Genomic DNA, 10,978 nt, shown 5'->3' with positions numbered 1-10,978 from the left:
TGTTTTCTTTACAAAGTGGTGATGCTGGGGATGGGCACACACAACATTGCTTATTCAGTAGCCCTGTCAAAGCTACTGATGACAACTGTCAGCACATCGACCACCCCCACCTGGCTGGTTAGACTCTGCCTCCTGTTCACCAGGCTAAAATTGGGCAGACTCAGGAATCCAGGGGTGGAACTGGAATAGACTCGACATTATTTCTCAACTCCACCTCTAGGGAGAATTTCTATCCGGCACTATACTCCCGTGATCCACTTCCATTTTAATAATAGAGAAAAAGCACCGCATTAAATCAATTTGGATATCAAATTAGAAATTTAGAAACAAATAACTACTTTCATAACTTAAATTGTGCCTGATTTACCTTCCAAGCTAATAAGAGGAATAAAAACTGGTTCACATCAAGCACAAACACTAGCAGAGAACGAACTTCTCTCTCAGTGTGGTGCTTAGGATAAACATACATTCACATACTGTTTATTATACTTCAAAAATTAAAAAAAAAGTTTGGTGCAGGGAAAATTTTTCTAGCTGTATTTAGAGAGTGACCTGAGATGTGGGAAAGTTGTCTAGTGCTTATGTTATTTTTTTCACCCACTTTTGAATTCTTTGAGGCTACATTTCCCCTGAGTTGAGCAGAGATTGCCACCCACCTTGGCTCTTCCTGCCTCTGCCCCAACAGAACCTCTTTGTTGTTTTATCTAATCAGATTCAGAGGCCCTGCTATGGTTGGCTCGTTTGGATTTTTCAAGGAGGTTATATTTCTTATTTCCCAGGCTTCAGAAGGACTAAAAATAACTGGGTGAAAATCTGAAAGGCAAAGCTGCTCTGTCTGCCAGCATTGTAAAGAGATAGAATCAGCCTGAACCAAGAGAGAGCGTCTCTATCCTGTGTTGATTAAAGCAGACTTGCATCTCGTACCAGTTTGGAAGCTAGAGCCTTATTTTTTCTTATTTGTCCATTAAAATATCCATATGAACACCTCTGTTTCCATGACCATCTTAAATATCAAACTGCCTTGCCTTCATCTTTGCGCATCTAATATTTAAAAACAAAAGAAAAACAAAACGCAACTGGCCGAGTAAATTTAAAATGGCTCCAATAGAGAAGGCGTTCTATCCAAAATGGCCACTACCACCACAGGTAGACATAGAGCCATTTTTTACATTTCAGTCTCATGCTAATTTTTTACCACTCAATGTAGGATCTCCAGAAAACTGAAGAGTATAGGGCCCTAAGACTCATTACAAAGGATTTGCTCATCAGATGGCTAGTCCTCTTTTCATGAGGCTTTGCTGGCAGCAACATCCATCTCCGTGTTTTCAAAAGCCAGATTATGCCCATGAAACATGGGTGAGGGAACATCTGTCATACATGAAAGATAAAATATATCTGGCTTTGCCTTTTCATGTTTTATTTTTTAGAGCCATAAAAAATTAAGAGACCAAGTCAGGCAAAGAGTTCAAAAAAGGAGTTTGTACCATTAACTCTGCTAGGGCGTCAGAGGAGATATAGGATTTCAGTTCTGAACTTACAAATATGTGAAACTGGAGATTATGAAAATAAATATTTAGCCATTTTCCTAGTTGTCTTTTTGTAAAGGTTAACAGTTTCATACTGAATTAAAAGCAAACAAACAGTGGTGAATTAAGAACTTTGTTGAAACTGCTTTCTTTGTCATGTTTGGAGTGATAACCCCTCCTTATAAAGCTGAGCAATAAAAAAGGGTAGACCTTCTAAGATAACACTCAAAAATGACATTATTATTGGAAAGCATTTATGTGCAACATGGAAATTTTAATGAGTAATTCATCTTAAATATAACATATGAATATATATAACATAAATAGCTGAGCTCAATCATCAGGTTTACCAGACAAATTGTTTCATATATCTGAGCCAAGTCCCATTTAATAAGTCAGAATAATAAAACTGATTTAAGTGTAAGACCATCAGCATGTGGGAACAGGAAGGGTATCATTCCAACGTCTTTTGACTTTTTCATACAGAATCCAGAAACGGTTGGCAGAGATTCTGGGTTCCCTGGTGGTTTTTGCAAAAACTTTTAAGATTCTGACCATTGTAAAGCCCTGGCAGGGGCAAGGACCAAACTTCCTTAGTCACAGCTCTTCCCCAGAGCTATCAGGCACTGGTGCTCACAAAATATTTGTTGAATAAATGAAGGGGAAAAAATGAATGTACAAAAAACCTGGATAGAAATCGTCTTATATCCAGTGATAGATTATAAATGAGAAATATACAAAACATGCACAACTTTTTGTTAGCATAGATGATAACTTTGTGCTATCCTTCTCTAAGACGTTGTTCCAGTATAAACTTTGCAAACAATGAAATAGAAAATTTAAGCCATTACCTAAAAAACTGAAGCCTTCTGTTACTAAACAGTTATTCCATGCAAGGCTTTGTGGAAAAGGAAGAAAGGATAAATGGATTAGCAATGGGCAGGAACTCTCTTCAAGGAACTTTCTGTGTCTGATATAAAGAGGGACAAAGAGAAGCGCATGTGTTATGAAAAGGCCACCAGCAACTGACAAAATACTATTTTACAAAAATCAAAATGGTCAACATCTGCATGATTTCACCTGGCTGATAGCCCTGATGCTTATTTTCATTCCAAAACCTTGTTTTGCCGAAAAATGCTTGTTGTGGTTTGTTGCCCCAACAACCATGCTGTTCCAAAAATTTCTTCAGAGGCAGAAGGCACAAATGCTTTTGTACAATGTGTCTATACGTCCACCCTTGTTCACAGATTGTTAGTTGGGAGTATCTTGAAATTATCTATGCAGTTCAAGTCCTCTTGCAGTGGGATCTTGTACACACAGTGTTCTCCATAATAAAGAGAAGATGCAGTTCCCCACATACAGTAAATGATTTCACATATTCAACATCTCATCTGTGTGTAAGGACATACCTCTTCTGTCACACATATGTGCACACATACAGGAAAGGTCAGTTTTGAATGAAAAAGACACAAAGAGGGCGCCTGGGTGGCTCAGTTGGTTAGGCCACTGTCTTCGGCTTAGGTCACGATCCTGGAGTCCTGAGATCAAGTCCCTTATCAGGCTTCCCCTGCTTGTGCTCTATTTCTCTCTCTATTTGTCAAATAAATAAATAAAATCTTAAAAAAAAAAAAAAGACAAAGAGAAGAAAGTGGAAGCCCACTTCAAAGGGTATATACTGGGTACACCTAATTTAATTATCTAGGTAAATAGAGAAGACCCATCTTCTCAGTTCTTTGCTAAGCACCTACCAATCCCAAGTACTTGCCAACACTATCGTAATTTAACAATCCTGGTGGGGGGGCATCCAGAGAGATAAGTATGGTGACAAAGCCATTGTTCTTTCCAAAACCGTCCAATGATTTTTAAGCTGTTTTCCACGTGTAGCAGGATGTCAATGGTGTAGGTCTTCTCCACACACACATTCATACATTCACATACACACATAAGCACAACTTAACAAACATATCTGTTTGACTTCATTTCTTTTTCTTTGTTTTTTTTTTTAATTGTGTTATGTTAGTCACCATAAAATGCATCATTAGTTTTTGTCTTTTTTGTTGTTGTTGTTTTGTTTTGGTTTTTTTCAGGGTGAGGCTCAGTGAAAGAAGGTATAGATAGAAGGGATGGTAGGGTATCTGCTCCCATCTGGTCTAGTGGATAGGATATATTCCAAAGGCCATGACTAGGGGCAGATGGAAATGTTCAAATGTGCTTTGGGATGCAGAGAAAGGCACGTCAGAGTGTGGGAGAAAAGGCCCTTATGCTCACCTGTGCTGGGCATCGAGCACTGTCCTGACACCCAGATTAGGGAACTTTGTGCATACCCTGAGATGCTACCTCTGTGCGGACATTGGGTCTTCGTGGTGGCAGTGGCAATGTGTAGCTCTTCCACATGGCATCAGCAGCTACCAGAGACAAACAGGAGCCACAGCAGCAGAAGAGAAGCAAGGCAAACCCATCAGTAAGCCCAGGTAAGGACTGATGGACCCTTTGGGGGGAGGGTGTGCGTGTTCTGTTAGGGGTCCGCGTATGCACACAGACAGATGTGTGTTCTATCTGGAGCCTTAGATGCTGAAGAGGTGCCTCAAGGCTGTCTTGGGACTCCTAGCCTCTGTGCCTGTTTCAACCAGAGTCTCTCTCGTTTCAGATGTTTTATAAATCAGGGTTCTGATTTATGGCCTTGAAAAAATATTCTGCTTCTTTTAAAATGTAAATTACAAAACAAAATCAATTACAAAACAAAAAAAGTACCTCTTTTTGTTAACTAAAATTGATGACAAGTTATGCAACAAATAGCTGGTCATTGAAAGGAGCTGTAGAGTATCTTTAAGAGTGGTCACTGTTGATATTCCTAGGATATTTGCTTTAGCAAGATATTCACCTATCTGTAGCTCTCAAAAATGCTTCATCTATTCTCCCCACCTAAAAGGCCATTTATACTTTTCCATTCCACTTTTCTACTGCAGTTCAGTTCCATATATACACCTGGCTATGGGCTAATTGTACCTTAAATTCAATAATTCAGTGTATCCAAAACCTCTTTGGCTTACCTAATCAATGGCCCCATCACCATTCACCCAAGCTAGAAGACTTAAAGCCATCACCAACTTCTCCCTGTACCCCACATCATCAGTCACGCAAACAAATACATTTAGCTTCTGGAAAATCTCTCAAATCCTCCTCTCTCTCTCTTAATCACTGCCTTTTTCTCTTAAAGGCTTCATGATCTCTTGTTTCACCATCACAAGAGTCTTCTACCTGGACTCCTGTCCTCGTTCTTTTCTTTACCAATCTCAACATCTACAACAGAATTATTTTCTAAAATACAAATATGATCAATCATTCCTTTATTTTGGCCTTCAATATGAAAAAATATATATATTTAGCAATAACATGAGACCCTTCACACTCTGTTCTAACTTTCTCAACTCAAACACGAACATTCTTGACCTAAATAGGGTCGTTAGTTGCAAGAACTATGGCTGATTTTTTAAAAGAGGAATTGATGACAGGATATCTTGAGTAGCTCATGGAAATTTTGGGAAAATTGAAGAACCAGATTCAGAAAAGGCAGGAAGAAAAGGAGACTAAGTCGAAAAGCCACAGCCAAAAGCAGACTACAGAAGCAAGATGGTTGAGACTGTTAACTACGGCCACTACAGAACAACGGTCCTGGGCTTTCTCCCACCACTGCCTCTGTCTCTGGACACGGCCTCTGAACACTGGCCCCACAGCCACTGCCCCTGGACGTTTCAACCCCAGTGATGCTACTCACACCAGAAGGATTCTCCACTCGGTGTGTTTTTCTGTTTCCCTTCCTTGCTCCCTCTGAGGGGCAGAGTCTGTTAGATAGTCATTTCTTGCCAAGAAATTGGGGGGGGGGGTGAGGATTGCAGGAACAAAAGTCAGGCTTTTCAGCTGCACAGGGAGAGTTTGGCCATAAAAAGAGAAATGAGCTGTGGGGTGCCTGGGTGGCTCAGTTGGTTAAGTGTCTGACTCTTGATTTTGGCTCAGGTCATGATCTCAAGGTTGTGAAATGGAGCTCCACATCGGGCTCTGTGCTGGGATGGAGCTTAAGATTCTCTCTCTCCCTCTCCCTCTGCCCCTACCACCCCCACCCCTGCCACTCACATACATGGACTCACTCTTTCTCTCTCTAAACAGAAAAGTGAAATTAGATGCTGGACAACAAAAATCAATAGAGGCAGAATCTCTGCTTTAGCTACCTGAGCTATGCAACATTCTCCAAAAGAATGTCTTGCCTTTTTAAAAATACTATTCACAATGTTTGAAATAATGGTTCCCTCTTTTCTAATAAGGGAGCATCCATCTACCCCTGGTTTAATACCACCTCCTTGGTGAAGTGTTAACTGGGGCCTCCAAGGAGAGCTGGTGCTTCTTTTGCCTATGGTCCACCACACTTCACATTGTAGCACTACACACAAGATGTTATAATTATTATTTACTTCACAAATCAATTTCCAATGCCAATAAGGAGTTCCTCTTGGCCTGGGGCTATGTCTCCTGCCTCTGTGCCTTCAGACCCAAGCATCGTGCACAGGAGAAAATCATCCCCAGCAAAGTCTGTTGAATAATTTTTGTGGCTACCCTAGGAAGAATGTTTGGGGTTCATGGGTGAGCCCTAGAAGACCCTGGCCTCCACGGTCAGTAGCAGAGGAACCATCTTCCTTTTGCCCAGTGACAGGAACTGACAGTTTCTAGAACTTTACCAGACAAGAGGCACTCCTGGCATGAACATTGGCCATCAGTCTCAGTCAACACCTCTCAACTCCACTCTCAGTTCTAACATTTATTATGGTGCAGACTTCAGTCTACTGCTAAGACTGCATCTGTACCAAAGCTTATGTGTGCTGTTGTAAGCTGGGTAAGATAGCCACTGTGGGAAAAGTTTTCCATTATTTCATAGAGAAGAGTTAAAACAATTTCGAAAGTATTCAAATCCTATTGGCTAATACTCATTCACCCTAAAATTTATGTTGTCTTCCCTGTGCTCTGAATATAGTAAAAAGCCCATTGTCTCTCCCAAGATTTCAGATTGCAAATAGGATAAAAATTCTTCAGACTCTTTAATATCACACAATGCATCATCATAACAAAATAAAATTTGATAATTTTCTGCATATAACATAGTTACTAAATTTTTAAAGACAATAAATCTCCTGCTAAGCATTCCAATTTTGATCAATGACATAATAGAAGATAACATACTTTGTACTGTTAATCATATCTGAAAAGTAACAAAGTATTTGTGAATAATATTCATTTGTTTCAAGGATGAGATTTTTTACTTGGTATCCACTCAGATCCTGGCATAAAAGCAACAAGATTCTTCAAAAAGCACTACTGCCGGTTATCACCTGGATGCTCTTTGGAGGTGCAGAGAACTACTATTCCCTAGGCATTTAAGAGATCATGGTCAAAAACCATGGCCTTATTCTACCAACACCCACCAAACTTGCTCAAAGGAAATCAAATTGAAATAACTAACTGGAAAGAGAAATGATCGAACAGTTAAAATGGAAAAATTGTGTGAGGAATAAATATACATACATTCAGGAGAAATGTAGTCATTCTCTTGTAAAATTCACTGGTAGACTGTTTTTATACATATGTAAACTTATGTTTTCATTGTATAGCTTACAACTTTCATCAGTGTGCCTGGGAAGTTTTGGCAGTCCGGTGGTCCGGTGGTCCTTTACTTTGATAGAATTTTTAAACTCAGTTTTTTGAGACACTCTCTACTCCATTTAGTCTTGCTTGCATTCTGTCGTATGTTCCACCAGTGAAGACAGGAGCAGCATTTTCATTAAGCTATTAAAGTGTATTTTTGTCTTTTCCTTACTTCTGTCTCTAAACTGCCTTCTTGTCTTTACCTTGAGCCACTGCATTTGGTTCAGTATGCCAAGATATCAAATAATTCATGAATTTCTAGGCTTATGAAGAAATATCTAGATTCACCATGACCTATACAAATAAACAACAATGGGAGGAAGAACTTTTGTTTCAAGTCTCAACCTGCATGGCTACCATTCTTATATTTTTATTAATTATTTTTATTAACATATAATATATTATTTGCCCCAGGGGTACAGGTCTGTGAATCGTCAGGCTTATACACTTCACAGCACTCACCATAGCACATACCCTCCCCAATGTCCATAACCCAACCCCATTCCTATTTTAATATTTATTTGTTTTATTATTAAAGCATTATGACTTCGGACCCCTTCTACAAAATGAAACCTTTATTACAAATACACAGCTTCCTTATTCTTCATTCAAGCTATGCATGACCTTAAATGCTTGATTGTTCAGGATTCTGTGGATTTTTTAAAATAGAAAGCTCTTACCTTAGGAACTGCCCATGGAATAAGGACAAACATGTGAAATGCAACCATGTTAACAATTGCTTCTCTGAAAATTAAAGTCTTTATTCTCTTTTCCAATTATAAATGCATTTTAAATAGATATTAACCAATTTTAATTTTATCTCTGGGTGCCTGTGTGGCTCAGTCAGTTAAGCGTCTGCTTTCAGCTCAAGGTCCTGGAATCAAGTGCCAAGTTGGGGCTCCCTGCTCAGCAGGGAGTCTGCTTCTCCCTCTGCCCTCCTCCCCACTTGTGCTCTCTCCCGTGCTCTCTGTCCCAAAAGTAAATAAAATCTTAAAAAAAAAAGAACTTTAGTTTTATCTCTGATAATTTATTTCTTCTCCAAAAAAGTCCAATCGAAAATTATAAAAATGCTAATAAAGGTAGTGCATACTTGCATGTTTCATATACTACTTTGTACTTTCCCTTTTTCTGAACCTCAAAAAAAGACTAAACTCCCCATGCAGATAATTAGAAAAACATAATAAAATATAAATAAAAATAATCAAATATGCAGCCTAGCCCTAATAGTTTTCATGCATGGTGTATGTGATTTTTTTCTATGAGATTCTATGTATATGCATTTGACAAAATTCAAATAAAAAATTCTAAATTTGGTATTTGAAAATCTATCCTGTACTAAGATTCCAATCTTTAAAGGCCAAAGAACTTTCCAAAATTTAGAAAGAAATACAAAAGAAAATAGCTTTTTGTTCTCAAAGAGTTGCCAGAGCTAAAAATGTAAAACTCAGATTAGCAGTATATTCTGGTTGTGTTCTCCAGATCTTACAAGACTGTTGATCTGAACCAAAAGTATACAGTTCTCTTCTCAAGTTCAAATGTTACCTTCCTGGTAGCCTGTCCCTAATTGGTTTTCATTCCATTTCCTGCTAACCATGCCAGCCAGCTTCCCACCAGCGAGATGCCCAGGGCTGTGGCTCTGCTACAGGGAGGGCTGGGACTCCTCAGGCCTTCCAACTTAATCTCTGTGATGGGAGACATCTCTGGTCATTTGTCTGCCATGTTCCTAGTGTCAAAACAAACCCACAAGATGTTTTGCTTCAAACCAAGTATATTCATGAAGGTGACATTTCCAACTCTAGAAAGGGTCCACCGCCACAATTAGAACCATAGCTGAGACACTCGTAGGAGGCCTTCCCTTGAATCAGTCTATGGCCTTTTCTTAGATGTACATACAAAAAAAAAAAAAATATGTATTTAAAACCTAGGATTTTTTAACGTTAATGTCAATATGTGACTACTTTATTTCTTGCAGCTTCTATATTACCCATTTTTAAATTTTAAAAACTCAATTACAATTAAAAGTAAATCAAATTTATCTCCTTTCAAAGAGTATCAAGAACTCAGAAACAACCTTGACATATGGAGGTCATAATCTCATGAATTTTATTCTCTTTTTTAAGAAAAACAAAGCATTACCACCTCTCTTCCTGGGGGTGGGGGGGATGGAAGAAGGAGCATAAATCCTCCATCTTTACCTATTATTCCAAATAGCTCTCGGAGTAGGTGAACAGTCTAAATGTGTTTATTGTTGTAAGAGAAAGGAAATGAAACTGCAGAAGAGAGTTAACTTCAAGCTGCATTAACTTAGGAGAAAAATTTGGTGAAAATAGCAAAGCTTCTTCAGGCTTCCCAAAGATATTAGGGTGGGTAATTTATCCAGCTGGCAACCACCAGTGGTCATCCTCATTCTAACTCTGAGGAACTCTGTTCTTGAGCCATAAGCAATTAGTTTCGATTTTTAAAATTTGTTCTGAGACCCGCAAAATTAAGACATAAAATGAAAGAAATCTCCAGTTGAGGCAATATTCACCCAGAGTAAAAGAAGCAACCTATTCATCCATTTACTAGACCGCAGGAGGGAAGGCCACCTGTAGATTGGCACTGAGCAAGTGCTGAGCTGATAGAGGACATTCTACAGTTCCCGCATCTCATTGCATAGCCCTAGACACTTGGCTATTGTTGCAGTCGTGGAGATTATAGAGAGCAATTATAGATCACCATGTTTATACTGGGACTGTAATTATTTCTGCCTAAAAATGCTGTGTCTGCCTATGCACAGGCCAAAGGACAATCTCTCTACCTAATAAACACAGGGATGGACTGGAAGGTGGTATGGGTGGTGGGGTGGGGTGGGTTGGGGTGGGGAGACCATTAGCTCCATGCATGTGACAACCATTCAGGATGTATTAAAACAGAAAACTTTTAAGTTATGACTTAAACCATCAGATAATAAAATAGCCAAGAAATAAAGCCAATAGTTTCAACAACTATAGAATGCCACTTGTGCAAAACATTGTTATAATACAAAAATTAATAATGCAACACCCAACCTCAAAGAGTTTATAATCTGGTGGGAGAAAGAGAAAGAGTAGACATTCAATCGATCAATCAAATTTTTAAAAACATTAAAAAAAAAACTTTCCTATTTGAGATATAAGCAAAAAAGGACTTGATTCCATCTTGAAGTGTCAGAATGTCACTGGAGGCTTGGCTGTGAGCATGAAATAAATCTGAATTGGATGTTCTTTTGCTCCTTATGCGATTTTTCCAAAGTCAAGTAGATCATTTAATAAGGCAGTAGTGATACAGAACTAGCTCTATTCTCGTTATCCTTGGTGATTGAATGTGGAATAATGCAGGTGGCTGATTATTCAGAATTTTTCTTCATTTGGCTTTCACCATAGAACCAGTTCATTGCTCATTAAAACCTGCTGCAGAGGCTACACAAGGCAGGGGATGGAGAAGAAATTCATTTTGGAACTTGTTAGAAGCACTGGTGAAAGATTTGGTGGAATTGTAGAAACGGTCTCTTCATATTTTCTTTTTCTTTCAAAGAAACCTTGTTTTCCATCCATAAGATTTATATGGTGACAAAAAATGGTATGTGAGTTTTTACTTTCAGAATAAAGGAGTTCTTCACAAAAGAACATTAAGAAAAAAAATCAAAATTTTCTCCCATTTCATATCAATTATTAATTTATATTTTTTCCTTCTAAGATTGATTACATAACCAGAAACAAACAAATATAGGTTAAGACATT

Source organism: Mustela nigripes, chromosome 5 (assembly GCF_022355385.1).
Source record: "Mustela nigripes isolate SB6536 chromosome 5, MUSNIG.SB6536, whole genome shotgun sequence".
Lineage (NCBI taxonomy): Eukaryota > Metazoa > Chordata > Mammalia > Carnivora > Mustelidae > Mustela > Mustela nigripes.
The sequence above is the reverse complement of the archived record's forward strand: the minus strand, read 5'-3'. Positions refer to the sequence as shown.